The sequence below is a fragment of the Carcharodon carcharias genome, chromosome 17, assembly GCF_017639515.1.
Source record: "Carcharodon carcharias isolate sCarCar2 chromosome 17, sCarCar2.pri, whole genome shotgun sequence".
NCBI lineage: Eukaryota > Metazoa > Chordata > Chondrichthyes > Lamniformes > Lamnidae > Carcharodon > Carcharodon carcharias.
Window position 1 is genome coordinate 95,229,184 of NC_054483.1, and position 13,280 is coordinate 95,242,463.

At 44.1% G+C, this 13,280-nt stretch overlaps 1 protein-coding gene across 1 annotated transcript in view; it reads left to right on the forward strand.

Moving 5' to 3' along the window:
• The first annotated feature begins 8,720 nt into the window (after positions 1-8,720).
• Positions 8,721-13,280, forward strand: part of kif11 (kinesin family member 11) — a 40,181-nt gene continuing 35,621 nt past the window's right edge. Inside the window, exon 1 of the mRNA XM_041210390.1 lies at positions 8,721-8,830. The gene's annotated coding sequence lies outside the window, so the exon portion shown is untranslated. The remainder of the gene's footprint in view (positions 8,831-13,280) is intronic.

The following is a 13,280-nucleotide window of genomic DNA, read 5'->3' on the forward strand; positions in this document are numbered from 1 at the left end:
GCATCAGTAGTAGTAAGCCATTAATTTGAGGTTCAGTTTATACTTTCTTAAAAAGGTTGCACTTTATTAAGGAAATAGTACCTCAGTTGGCAATGTAATTGCTGTACCCATGTACCATCTAAACTGCTTTATTAATTTATGTTTAGTTATTCATGTATGTTGAATAAGATATGTAATTTTTTTCTTTCATGAGAAATACCATTTCTCCCACTTCAAATTTTCAATGCACACTCCCTTTGCAGATACATCTGTAAAATCTGGTTGGCAGACTAGTGTGATTGGTTCTTAACCATGCTTAATAGTGGTTCCTGGCTCTGTTCTCAAAATGGAAAACCAGTTTAATTCTACAGAGATTTGCATGTATGAAGGCATTAACTGACTGAACAAAGCATTTTCGAGACAGAGAAGATTCTCTTTGCAGAAGTTGATGACCTGACAAACTGAATCCAGAAAGAAGAAAGTCATGATCTTTGTGTTAAAAACATCAAAGAAGGGAACCAAGAAGAGATTGTTCTTATAAATTCTTCTCTGATTTCCCTCTAGGTTCCCAGAACTGTGGGAATGTGAAAAAGCACGAGCTCAAGCTCTATTCATTGATGTTCAAACCCTCAAAATGTTCATTGCTGTTCATTTTGATTTCTTTCAAGCAAACTAAATACACATTTTTAACAGGTTTGGGAATACACAACTCAGGACATGAAGAGATGGATCGGCTACTACTTGAGCATTCCCCCACACTTAACTTGCCAACAGGAATGGACACAAACAAGCACACCGTACAAAATCAAGGTGTTAAGTATAAACTGCCCACAATAAAATACACCTACCTCCATTGCCATCACCTTTTTGATTTATAAAGGAATCCTGCACTCTCTATGACTGTTGATCAAAATTCCCATTCCATCTTCAGTTCAGTCTAGATGCATTCTGTTTCTCTTAGTTTGAAATGAATTTGAATTACTGGATAAAGCAAATAATTATCACCCATAAAAAACTTTGAATGATGAGGAAAGACTTTAAATTCACCATCAACCAGCATAAAGTAGCCAGTTAGCTCTGCTTTCTACATCATCAAATGTGGATGCAGCTTCTGTATGTACCTCATATACATTGCCAGTGGCCCTTCCCCAGAGCCGGTGAGCACCTTCAACACATTCATAAAATAGGATGTCGTGAAGCTGGATACTATTTCACGTTATTAAAATTGATCAGAGCCTGGCAATTATTTTTTTGTAGTGTTGTAAAATAGATTGATCAATTTCACGTATTTTTCTGCTCCTGTTTGCTGCATCTGGTTAAGTCAGTTTTGCCTATTGTTTTGTACTTTTTTGCTAATTTTCTGACTTCCTCACCTGAAAATGTTGACTTCTACAGGTTTATAATTCCATGGTCATTAGGTATCACTAGAAGCTCATTGAAATGATCATAATTCATCTATGAACCTAGTTTTAGATATGAAAGGTGTCAGAATTTACCCTGCTCATCTCACTTGATGCATATAACTTTACAGCAAATATCATTAGATCACAATCACAAACCTTCATCCATTCCAATGTAATCTCCATACTTGACTACACCAATACTCCCATGGCTGGCCTCCCATCTTCATCCCTCCATAATCTTCAGATTATCAAAAACTCAATTATACCATGTACTACTCACCAATTATCTCTGGGCTCATCAGCATACGTTGTATACTGGTCCCTCAATAACTCCAATTTAAAAGTGAATGGGATAATACTGAAGCAGTCCATGTCCTCATGCAGGAACACTTAGACAATATTCAGATTCTGGCTGATAATTGGCATATTTGCATACTATATCGCTTAGCCTTTTGGCTAAAATCGATTGTAGTCGTGAAGCGATGACTATAACCAGTCGAGCCCCAAACCATAGGGTTCGGGTGGCAACGAAGGACGAGCACCCACGGATCGCGCCTTCTTCATCAAGCGGATCCTGTTGAAGTTGTGTGGATTTGAAGCTGCGGAGATCTACTCCTGCAAGACTTCCACAGTGCTGGATATTTCGACGTGACCTTCAGGAGCGTAGCAGCTTGCGTCAAGTTCCTGAAGGTGTTCGAGGAGAAGAGAGACCAGCCAGAGATGAAGATCCTGATGGTGGAGTCACTTTTTGCTCTGCTGTTGCAACGGGACCATGTGGTGACTGTGCATGTCTACAACCCCCACGTCCCTGTGGCCGATGTGCTCACCTTCCTCGCCAGGTATGTCGACAAGGTTGGGAGCTGCACCGAGGTTAAAGACGTCTTTGGGATTTGGACAAGCAAACGCCAGATTAAGGTCATGCTAAAGGCCAATGGTAAGGGAGCCATCCTCCACCTTCCTTCCAGCTTCGCTATCGGGGGAAGCCATGGCTACCTTATCTACGCTAGGCAGCCCAAACTTTGTCGCTCATGCGGCATGTCTGGTCATGTGGCAGCCAACTGCAATGCCGCCCTCTGCAAGAACTGCAAGCAGGAAGCGCACCAGACAAAGGACTGCAAACAGACTAAGTGCTGCAACCTGTGCGGCGAGGCAGGCCACCTCTACAGTACCTGCCCCAAACGCTGCCCCAGTTGTGCACAGGCAGCCAAAGCCAACAAGGGGGAAGCAGATTAAATGCTTTGTGTCACTACTACCAAGGACACTTGCAACCCTCCAACCACCAAGGCCCCCTTGGCTAAGGCTAAGAGAACAACGGGACAAAGGAGGGCACAGAGAGAGACAAAGTGGAGGAAAAGATTGAGGCAGCAGACAGCCAATCAACTGCACTGCCCCCTGAACCTCCCACTCCTCAGGAGAGCGAATCAATGGAGGAGGAAGCAGCAGAAAATCAGCAGGAGGAGTGGCAGCTGGTGAAGAGAGCCAAAAGGAAGAACAGGCTAAGAAGGGACCAAGCCACTTCCCAGACAAGTGGCAAGAGGCGTCTCCCATCTGACACAGATGACAAGGGCAGCTGCTCTTCAGATGAAGAAGGGCAAGGGCGGCACCTACAAAAGAAGACGAGACACCCAAGCTCCAGAACATTGGAGCCAATGTGGAGAGCAGCGCATCCCAACTTTGCCCACAACCCAAAGAGGCCAGCGCACCCTAGCCCCAGGAATCTGGGAGGAGTGAAGCGCTCAGCGTACCCCAGCTCTGGGAAGCCAAGAGCAGCAACGCCCCAGAATGGGAGAGGATCGGAGAAACTTCTCCAACAGAGAACAATTCAAATCTCATTCCTTGCATGAACCCACAGATGCCACCTGAGCGGAACATCTCCAATGGGGTGGTTCAGGACAGTTTCCTCAGCCCATCCAAAGTGAGGCAATTTGTGAACACCATGGGTATGCAGGAGCAGACCAAAGGTCTGGAACTTTCAAAGACAAAAGGTTTGGTAAGAGACTAAATGCTTTAAAATGGGTGTCAAGATTGTATCCATAAATGTGCATAGCATTAAATCTACTACTCAATGTGTTGCAACCTTGAACTACCTTACCGAGGTGAAAGCTGACCTGTTGTTTCTGCAGGAGTGTGCGATACCGCACCTCAGCTCCTACAGGCAATGGTCACGATGGTGGTCCCACGGGCCATTGATCTGGTCGGGAGGAAACGACTCTTGTTCCTCTGGCCTGGGTATTCTGCTGCGGGGAGGCAACTTCACCATCTCCAAGGTTAAGGAGGTGGTGCGCGGGCGCCTCCTCATAGCAGACATAATGTACAAGAATGCTCCACTCCGGGTAATTAACGTGTTCGCCCCAGCACAAAAGGCCAAGCGGCTGGCGGTCTTTTAGCAGCTCCCACTGCTGCTGGCAACCTCCAGACCGGTCATTCTGGGCGGCAACTTCAACTGTATCATCGATGCGGCTGGACGATCCAGCAGGGCCGACAGCAGATTGGATGCCACTTCCAGATCCCTGATGGAAACAGTAACGGATGCCAAGCTGCATGATGTCTTCAGCAACCCTGCAGACGGAGCGCAGCATACAGACACCTGGTTGCGGCCAGATGGGTCCATCCATTCCAGGATAGATTTCCTGTTTGTGTCCCTTGCATTTGCAGTCAGATCCATTGACGTCAAGCCGGTGTTCTTCTCTGACAACTGCCTGCTTCTGGCTGACTGTCACTTAGAGGAAGACCAGAGGGTTCGCGGGGGGGCATGGAAGCTAAACGTGCAACTGCTGATCCCAGAGAACACTGAGGAGCTCAAGAGGGAGTACAAAGGTTGGAGAACATGAAACCCCTCTTTGAGTCCTTGACACACTGGTGGAAGTGATCAAGAGAAACATCAAGAGGTTTTTCATCCTCAAAGGCGTCCAGAAAGCTAGAAAGGAACAGAGGGAAATGTCCCAACTCCTGAAAAACATGCAGAACCTGCTTTGGCTGCAGTCGATGGGGGTCGATGTCAAGGAGGAACTCCAAGAGGTGAAGAGCTAGCAAGCCTCGCTCTTTGCCTCAGAGGCCTCCAAGATCACCTTCCGTTCCAGAGTCTTCTCCGTGGAGCAGGATGAGACGTGCTCACGTTTCTTCTTCCAAAAATTACACAGAGAGAGCTCTGTGATCAGCAGCCTGAAGGAAGAAGACGGCTCAGTAAATTCATTGCAATCCGACATTTTGAGGATCAGCAAATCCTTTTATGCTGGATTGTATGACGTGAAGCCCACAGACAGCATGGCCTCCCAGTCCTTCCTTCCTCTATTACAGAGGTCTTAGACAACAGTACACAGGAGAGCCTGGACAAACCGCTAACTCCTGACGAACTGACTAAGGCCCTTGAGTCCTTCAAGGAGAGTAAAACTCCTGGAAGCGACGGCTTGCTGGCTGAATTGTATTTAGCTCTGGGGGACTGGATCGGCCCAGACTTGCTAGAAGTGTACGAGAGTATGCTTCTGGCCAGCAGCATGTCAGAATCCATGAGGAAAGGCATCATCACCCTCATCTACAAGCACAAGAGGGAAAGGGAGGAAATTAGAATTTGACGACCCATTTCACTGTTGAACGTGGAATATAAGATTCTGTCCAAGGTCATCGCCAATCGGGTCAAGTCTGCTCTGGAATTGGTGATCCACCCTGACCAGACCTGCGCTGTGCCTGGCAGGAAGATCACTGACAGCTTTGTGCTGCTCAGGGATACAATTGCTTATGTGCAGGATTGGGTTGTGGACACCTGACTTATCAGCCTGGATCAGGAGAAGGCCTTTGACAGAATATCGCACACCTACATGGTGGATATGCTCTCCAATATGGGGTTTGGGAAGGGAATTCGCAACTGGATCCAACTGCTCTACACTAACATCAGTAGTGCAGTCTCAATCAATGGGTGGGAATCAGATAGTTTTCCTATTAAATCTGGAGTCAGGCAGCCCTCTCTTCCCCCGTCCTGTCTGTGTGTTGCATAGAACCCTTTGCTGAGTCCATCAGCAAGGATCCGGGCATAAGAGGAGTGACGATCCCAGGCAGTGGGGGCACTCAGGTCAAAGCCTCCCTGTACATGGACGATATCACTGTCTTCTGCTCAGATCCGCTGTCGGTGCGCAGACTGATCCACATCTGCGACCAGTTCGAACTGGCCTTGGGAGCCAAGTAAATTGTGGGAAGAGCGAAGCCATGTTCTTTGGGAACTGGGCTGACTGATCATTTGTCCCCTTCACCGTCAGGGCTGAAGGTGCTGGGGATATGGTTCGGAGGGACCGGGGCATGCATTAGAAACTGGAAGGAGCGAGTGTCTATGGTGCAAAGAAAACTGGGCATGTGGGAGCAACACTCCCTCTCCATTGCGGGTAAGAACCTGGTCATCCGGTGTGAGGCACTCTCGCTGTTGCTGTACGTGGCACAGGTCTGGCCCATTCCAGACTCCTGCACGATGGCGATCACCCGAACCATCTTTTGCTTTATCTGGAGGTTGAAAATGGATCGTGTCCGCAGGGACACCATGTACAAGATAAGGGGGGAGAAAAAGTGCCCAACATCGCCCTCATACGATGGCCACCTTTGTGTGCGGCTGCATCAAGCTATGTGTAAACTCTTGGTACGCAAACACCAAGTATCACTATGTGCTGAGGTTCTACCTGTCCCCGGTGTTGCGAAGGATGGGTTTGGCCACGCTACCGCGGAACGCTCCAAGTAATTGGACCGTGCCATACCACCTGTCCCGCGTAGAAAAATTTATGCAGAGCAATGCCTTTAACCACAAATCCATCAGGCAGTGGTTGGCACATAACGTCTTAGAGGAAGAGAGGGGGGATCCTGTGCGATGGTTCCCCGAGCAGACTGTCAAAGTCATTTGGCAGAATGCCTCATCGCCAAAACTTTCCAACAAGCACCAAGGTGTAGCTTGGCTGATGGTGAGAAAGGCCATCCCTGTCAGATCCTTCCAACACGGCAGGAGTCTCACCCCCTCTGCACGTTGCCCTTGAGGTGGCTGTGGTGGGGATGACACTGTTGTTCACCTCCTTGTGGATGGCGCCTTTGCAAAGAAGGTCTGGAGAGAGATGCAGTGGTTTCTGTTGAGGTTCATCCTGAGCAGTTCTGTGACACAGGACTCTGCTCTATGGGCTGTTCCCAGGGACACACACCGAGACAAACATCAACTGGAGGACTGCACCTCATGATGCAACATGATGTATGTTGATAACTCAATACCATTGTCTGATTGTCTGTAATGACCATATTGAAATGATTGTAATATTCATTGATTGTATTGATGCACCTCATGATCCATGTGTAAAAGTTGAATCTGATTGTAGTTTTTGTGATGGTGATTTTGAAATGTTTTGTAATGTTCTTCCAGATATTTTATGAAGAAAGTATATTTAAAAAAATAAATAAACTTGCATACTATATCCTCCAAAGACGGTCCAACAACAATGTCCCCTTCCAAGCCAACATGTCCAGCATCAAGATGCTAGTCACTGGGCAGGGCATGTTGTTCATATGCCTGACACGAAACTCCCAAAGCAACTGCTCTACTTATAACTCAGTCGCACAGAAGGCTCCCAGGAGGACAGCAGAAATGTTTAGGGATGCTCTCAAAGCATCCCCTTTGGGAAAGCACAGAATACATTGACAGACATTGCTGGGAGCAGGCAGAGAGGAAGTTAAGGCATCAGAGAGACCGCACAAACCTTCAAACAACTCATGTACCCAACTCATCAAGCATGTGGCAGAGTCTGCAGATCACACAGTGTACTGATCAGCCATCTTGGAATCAATGAAACTGAGAGGGTCCAACCATCTCCCCATGACAGTCAATGGCATTATCATTGCTGAATCCCCCACTATCAACATCCTGGGTGTTACATAGACTAGAAACTGAACTGGACCAGTCATATATAATCATGACTACCGGTAGCAGGTCAGAGGCTGGGAATTCGAAGGCAAGTAACTCACCTCCTGACTCATTAAAGCTAACAACTGCAAGGCACAAGTCAGGAGTGTGATGGAATATTCTCCGCTTGCATGGGTGAGTGCAGCTCCAACAACACTCAAGAAGCTCATCAGCATCCAGGACAAAGCAGCCTGTTTGATCAGCACCCCATCTAACAAGTGAAATGTTCAATCCTTCCACCACCCACTCTGGCAACAGGGTCTACAATATACAAGATGCACTCCTGCAATTCACCAATGCGCATTCAGCAACACCTTCCAAACCTATGACCTCCAGCACCTAGAATGACAAGGACTGGGAAAACCATTGCCTACAAGTTCCCCTCCAAGCCACACAGCATCCTGACTTGGAACTATATTGCCCTTTCTTCACTATCGCCGATCCAAAATCCTGGAATTCCCTTCCTAACAACACTGGTAGATATTACTATACCAGATGGACTGCAGTTGTTTGCGAAGGTGGCTCATGACCACCTTCTCATGCGTAATTAGGGATGACCAATGAGTTCTGTCCTTGCCAGTGATGTTCACATCCCATAAAATAACAAAAACTAACTCTCCTGTCCTAGTTCCTTTGTGCCTTGACCCTCCCTTAGTCTGCTACCTCCTTCAATCCAACAATTCTCTGACAGCTCCACAATGCTCCTTCTCTGGCACCTCCCACACCGCCTTTGCTGTTACTGCTGGCCACAACTTTAGCTGTCTGGATCTCACAATCTGGAATTATCTTCCATCTTTGACGAAGCTTTTGGCTTTCCATTAATAATATCTCCCTCTATCTCTTTATGTTCATTTTTGTTTCATTAGACCTCATCAGTTGTGAGGAAGTTTTTCTAGTACATTAAAATTGTTGTATAAATGCATGATGTTGTTTCCCTTCCGATTATGTTTACATGTGTCGAAATGTATTCCATTACCTATCATTTATATCCCTCAACTTATGCAGGTACAAACAAATCCTCCTTTAGGCGAGAAACTGAACACAAAAATGCTGGTCATCAGAGAGATAGAACTATATAAAAATAAAGAATATTAACAATTAAATGGAATTCTTGATTTTAAGGCCTAAGCTTCTTCGACCTAATGTTTTAAGTTTGAAGCCGTTCTTTTTCCTTTTAAAACCTTTCGGAGAAGAAGAGGTTAAAGCTACGCCTTCCAAGGTACATCCGGCTAAACCTTCCCTCATCAACATGGCCGCCGCAAGTGCCCGAGCCCTTCTCTGCGCAGTCGCAGAATCAATTCTCCCGGCATACCCCGCGGATCAAACAGACACGAACCAATCGGAAACGCGAGAGCGGCATTGGCGTGCTCTGATTGGATGAGGCTTCCGGAAACGCAATTTTTAAATGTGCAGCTGCAACTACGGGACGGCATTTTGGGCGGCTGCTCGGCGAGATTCTCAGCCGCTGGGAAAAATCATTTCTGCAGAGTTACAGCAAAAGGGATTTGCAAACACTTCTTCCGTTTTGGTAAGATTAATTCTGCTGCCTGCCTCTGAAAGCATTTGATGTAGAAGCCTTCTTCCCCTGCCCTCCCACTCCACCTAGTCTGAGAATGGCCCATTGAAGTTCACTGTCCGCCGCCGCCATTTGTCGTCTTGTTGTTGTATTCAGCTTGTTCAACGTCGGAATTAAAAAGTGATTCATTCATAAGGTTATAGTGTGAACGTTTCCTCACAGCGCTCTCAGCTTTAATTCGATAGGAGTGACAGAGTTATAGTCTGGCCTCTTATTGAGGTTTGTATGTTGATAAAGGCTGAAGTCGCATTTTAGGGGGAATTGTTCAATTCCCACCCCCCCGCCCCGCCAAGCCCTTGGAGCCCTTGGCTCCAAAGTAAGAGGTATTCATGACGTGTGGCTTGTTCTTGCGCATCCTATTGTGGTTGTGTTACCCGATTCACATTACTTGCTCTGAAACCAGAGGGTTTTTAAATTTGGCAGCAACGTATTTTTTTCTTCCCCCCCCCAAAAAAAAAAACCCCTGGCGATCTGCGCCTATTTCGAGAAAGGGTTTGAGGGGCTTTTATAGCGAGATGCTTCATGCCGTGTTTTCGTGCCGTTTGCTACCTAAATATCTGTAGAAGAAACCCAAATTGTCCCTATTTTATAGTATAGACGTTTCAATCAGATTCCGCAATCTACTCCTGAGACTTTTTTTTAATTCCCCGAAGAATCTTAGCTTAGTTTTAAGAGAAATCTAAGATGTTTCAATCCTGGAAATAGTTTTTCTTCCAGTCAAATGGATCAAAACACTAATTTAACCGGAAAAGGAGTACATTTTCTAGAATATAGTATGAAGTCCTTACTCAAGCGATTTTGTATATCGAATGTTATTAATGTATGTCGTTATGGGGATCTCGCTTAAAAATTAAGCTCGTGACCTTAAGTGAAATTTTTGACAGTGTACATGTGAATATAAGTTAATGTAAAGCCTGTAAATTTTGGAAATTTCTGTTTTGTAATGTGCTCAAAATATGAGCAACTTTTTGTCAATTGATTAAAACTTTGCTGAGATGGAACCTAACGTTTCAGATGCTCGTCACATCTCGAATGCTCTGATTTTGTGGTGTATCTAGCACTTGAGTTTATACACAGACTTTACAAACCACTAGCTTTTCCAACGTTCAAGCAAAAGGAGCCAGTAAACAAATGTAGGATTGAATTGTCTGGTTGCGCAAGTTGGAATGGATGTGTCAAAATTCTAATACTTCATATCCAGGTTAAGAGTCGACGCATTTGTTTGAATTACCTTGTTGCCATGTAGTTTTTCAGGATGAAAATAATTGTGTGTATTAATGTACAATTGGTTCACCTTAGAAATAAAACACAGCTAAATGCTGGCAGGTGAAGGGGGTGGGGGATTGAATGAGAGGTTATTGAAAAAGAAACACTTGCATTTATATAGAGCCTTACGCAACCACCAGATATATCCCAAAGTGCTTTACAATCAGTAAGATAAAAGCAAAATACTGCGGATGCTGGAAATCTTAATCTTAGGAATGTCAATTCCTGGAGTGGAATTTGACCCTATTGGTAAACTAATTGTCCCAGGATGTTTTCTTCTACAAATTTTTCAGTAGGAAAGCTTTCTTGATTTGGTGATGGAACACTTGCATGTTGTGGAATCAGTGAGCTGTACAGAAGTCTAGTGAGTCAAAAGATCTTAGTATTCTAAGTCTAGAAGTCGTATGCTCCAAACGCGTGAGTTTAGAAAAAATACAGATGACATTTTTTTTATCTGAACCTTTTGTATTGATAGAAACAACAAGCTCTGAAACCAGACAGAAAATGTTGCGAAACACTCAGCAGGTCATGTAACAATTTGAGAGAAGCAGTTTATGTTTGGGTCAATGACCTTTATCATGGGAATTGGTTGTAATGGGCAAGTTGCTTTCGGCAAGCGCAATCGGAATTCTCAAGTGTGAATTGCTGGAACCATCGCATTCAATCATCAACGTTTTCACCACTGTCAATTATTATCCATCTGTATTGATGAGAGAAATGCAGTGTTTGTAGCTGTTGACCGGGGAAGTACAGTTTGGCTTTCTTTCAGTATAACCTCATCCTCCGTCTGCATTAAGTGTCTGTGTTGTACTCGGCAGCTGAGGAATTGTTTTTGAGGAAGTTGGGACAGTTTGAGGCTACGGCAAGTAACTTTTATATCTGTTTGGAGAGAAAGCAAATGGCATCTTTGCTGTTAGAGGTGGAGAGTAGACTGTATAATTCACTGTTTTAATTCAATAAAAGCATTTGTTGATTCAGAACTTAAGCCTCAATATGGTTAGAGACAACAATCCCGTGGCATGTACAAGTGTAAATTACTGTGGATGCTGGAAATCTGACATAAAAAGCAAAATGCTGGAAATACACAGCAAATCTGGCATCATCTGTGGAAAGGGAACCAGTTGACACTTCAGGGCATCATCAGAACAGATGAAAGGACACTGACCTAAAACATTGACTCTGTTTCTCTCCACAGGTACTGCCAAGCCTGCTGAATATTTCCAACTTTTTTTGTTTTATTACGTGACATATGGTGCATTGCAATTGCCAATGTACAGAGCGAGGGTTCCATTACTATCCTCTAGTCTTGCTGCTGTTTACATGAATAATGAGGGATTAAGCAAACATATGGATCGCATACAGGAATGGCTGGTGATGTGAACCACAAGCAAATATTTAACCTAAAACCCTCAAAACATTGAGCAAAAGGTTGCAGGAGTTGATGTGGATGCTCTGCATTGTTCATAAAATGTAGAATCTGTAAATGAAGGAAATATGTTTTCGGGTTTGTTTTGTAGGATTTTGCAGCACAATTGGAGGTGATTTGAATATCTATCATATGTCTGGCATTCAGAAAAAGCTATCTTAATTTCATTTTTCCTGACCTTTCCCCATAATGTTACATTTTTCCACTTCGCTTTTTAAAGCTGTTATGCATTCTGCCTCTGCCATTGTTTCTGTTCACACACACATGTCCCAGCAACCCTCATATATGGAAAGAAAGTCATCCTGGCCCCTTCCTTGTTTATTTTGGTGATTATGACTTCTTCACTAATAAACCAATGCAGATTAGAAGAAACCGGTTTCAATAGGGTGCATAGGGAGAAAACAGAGATCTTGGGATACAAATACACAAACCTGTAAAAATGGCAAAACATTAATGTAGCCATTCAGTAGAAGTAAAGTACACCAAGCACTGAAGGTTAATTTGTAGAGGGATGGAATTAAAAAAAACGGAAAAGTGATTTCAAACTATAGACCCTTTGACCATATTTGAAGTATTGTACACAGTTCTGACCATCTTCCTTAGTGCCTCTATATAAGGTGCAACAAATTAGCAAGGATGATACCGGGACTGAGACGTTATAATCATTCTAAAAGAATGAATGATTTCTGAAGAAAAGAGAAGGCTGAAAGTTTTAGTTTTTGTAATAAATTTGTGTTGTTTGTTTATTAACCCATTTTTTTCCAAATGATTTTTGTATCTGGTTGATGTTCTGTACTACTGATTTTTGGGCTGACCAACCTACAGTTGCTGTGTTTATTCCCCCATCTCACTCATGCCCCTCAAAGAGAGAAATATGGACGCTCTTCAGTTTTGTGGTACCAGTCCCATTTCTATGGAAGCTTGAAAGATTGCTGCCAAAGCCTTTACCATCTCCAGCTTTATTTTCTTCAGCTAACGATGCATCCCATCAAGCCTGGGTGATTTCTGTTACTTTGAGTGCTCCAACTTTTTCAGTACCACCTCTATAGTTTCATCCTGTACAATTTCTTTACTATGCAATATTGACAGTGTCCTCTTGAAGACCAGCTCAAAGTATTCATTTAGTACCTCAGACCCTCTGATGAAGGGAGGGGGAGAAAACATTTGCAGGCGTTCACTGTTTAAGCTCATGTATGATGAGTGACCCCTCGGCTGAAGTACAAAAAGATACTACCTGTATTTTAATATGAATCTTCAGGGTAATCGTGCCGAAAACAGTTTCAGCAGTTGTTGTTTCTGAAAGCCAGGTTTCGGTGAGAAAATCCAGGATCCAGTTAATCGGAGATTGTTATTTGGTCAGGAGTTTGGAAACATTTTTTTGTGAAAAATATCCTTTATTCATAAAATATCTGAAAGAACATTACAAAACATTTCTAAATTGCCATCACAAAAAGTGCAATCAGATTCAACTTTTACACATGGATCACGAGGTGCTTCAATACGATCAATGAATATTACAATCATTTCAACATGAAATCATCAGACGTCAGACAGTGCACTTGGTGTTGGAGTTATCAACTTACATCATGTTGCACTCTGAGGTGCTTCAATGCAATTATAATACAATTAGTATTCAATACATACATTTTGTGCACTCATCAGGGAAGGGGTGCAGCTGAGAAAAGGCTGTGCTGCGTGGTGCTGTAACAC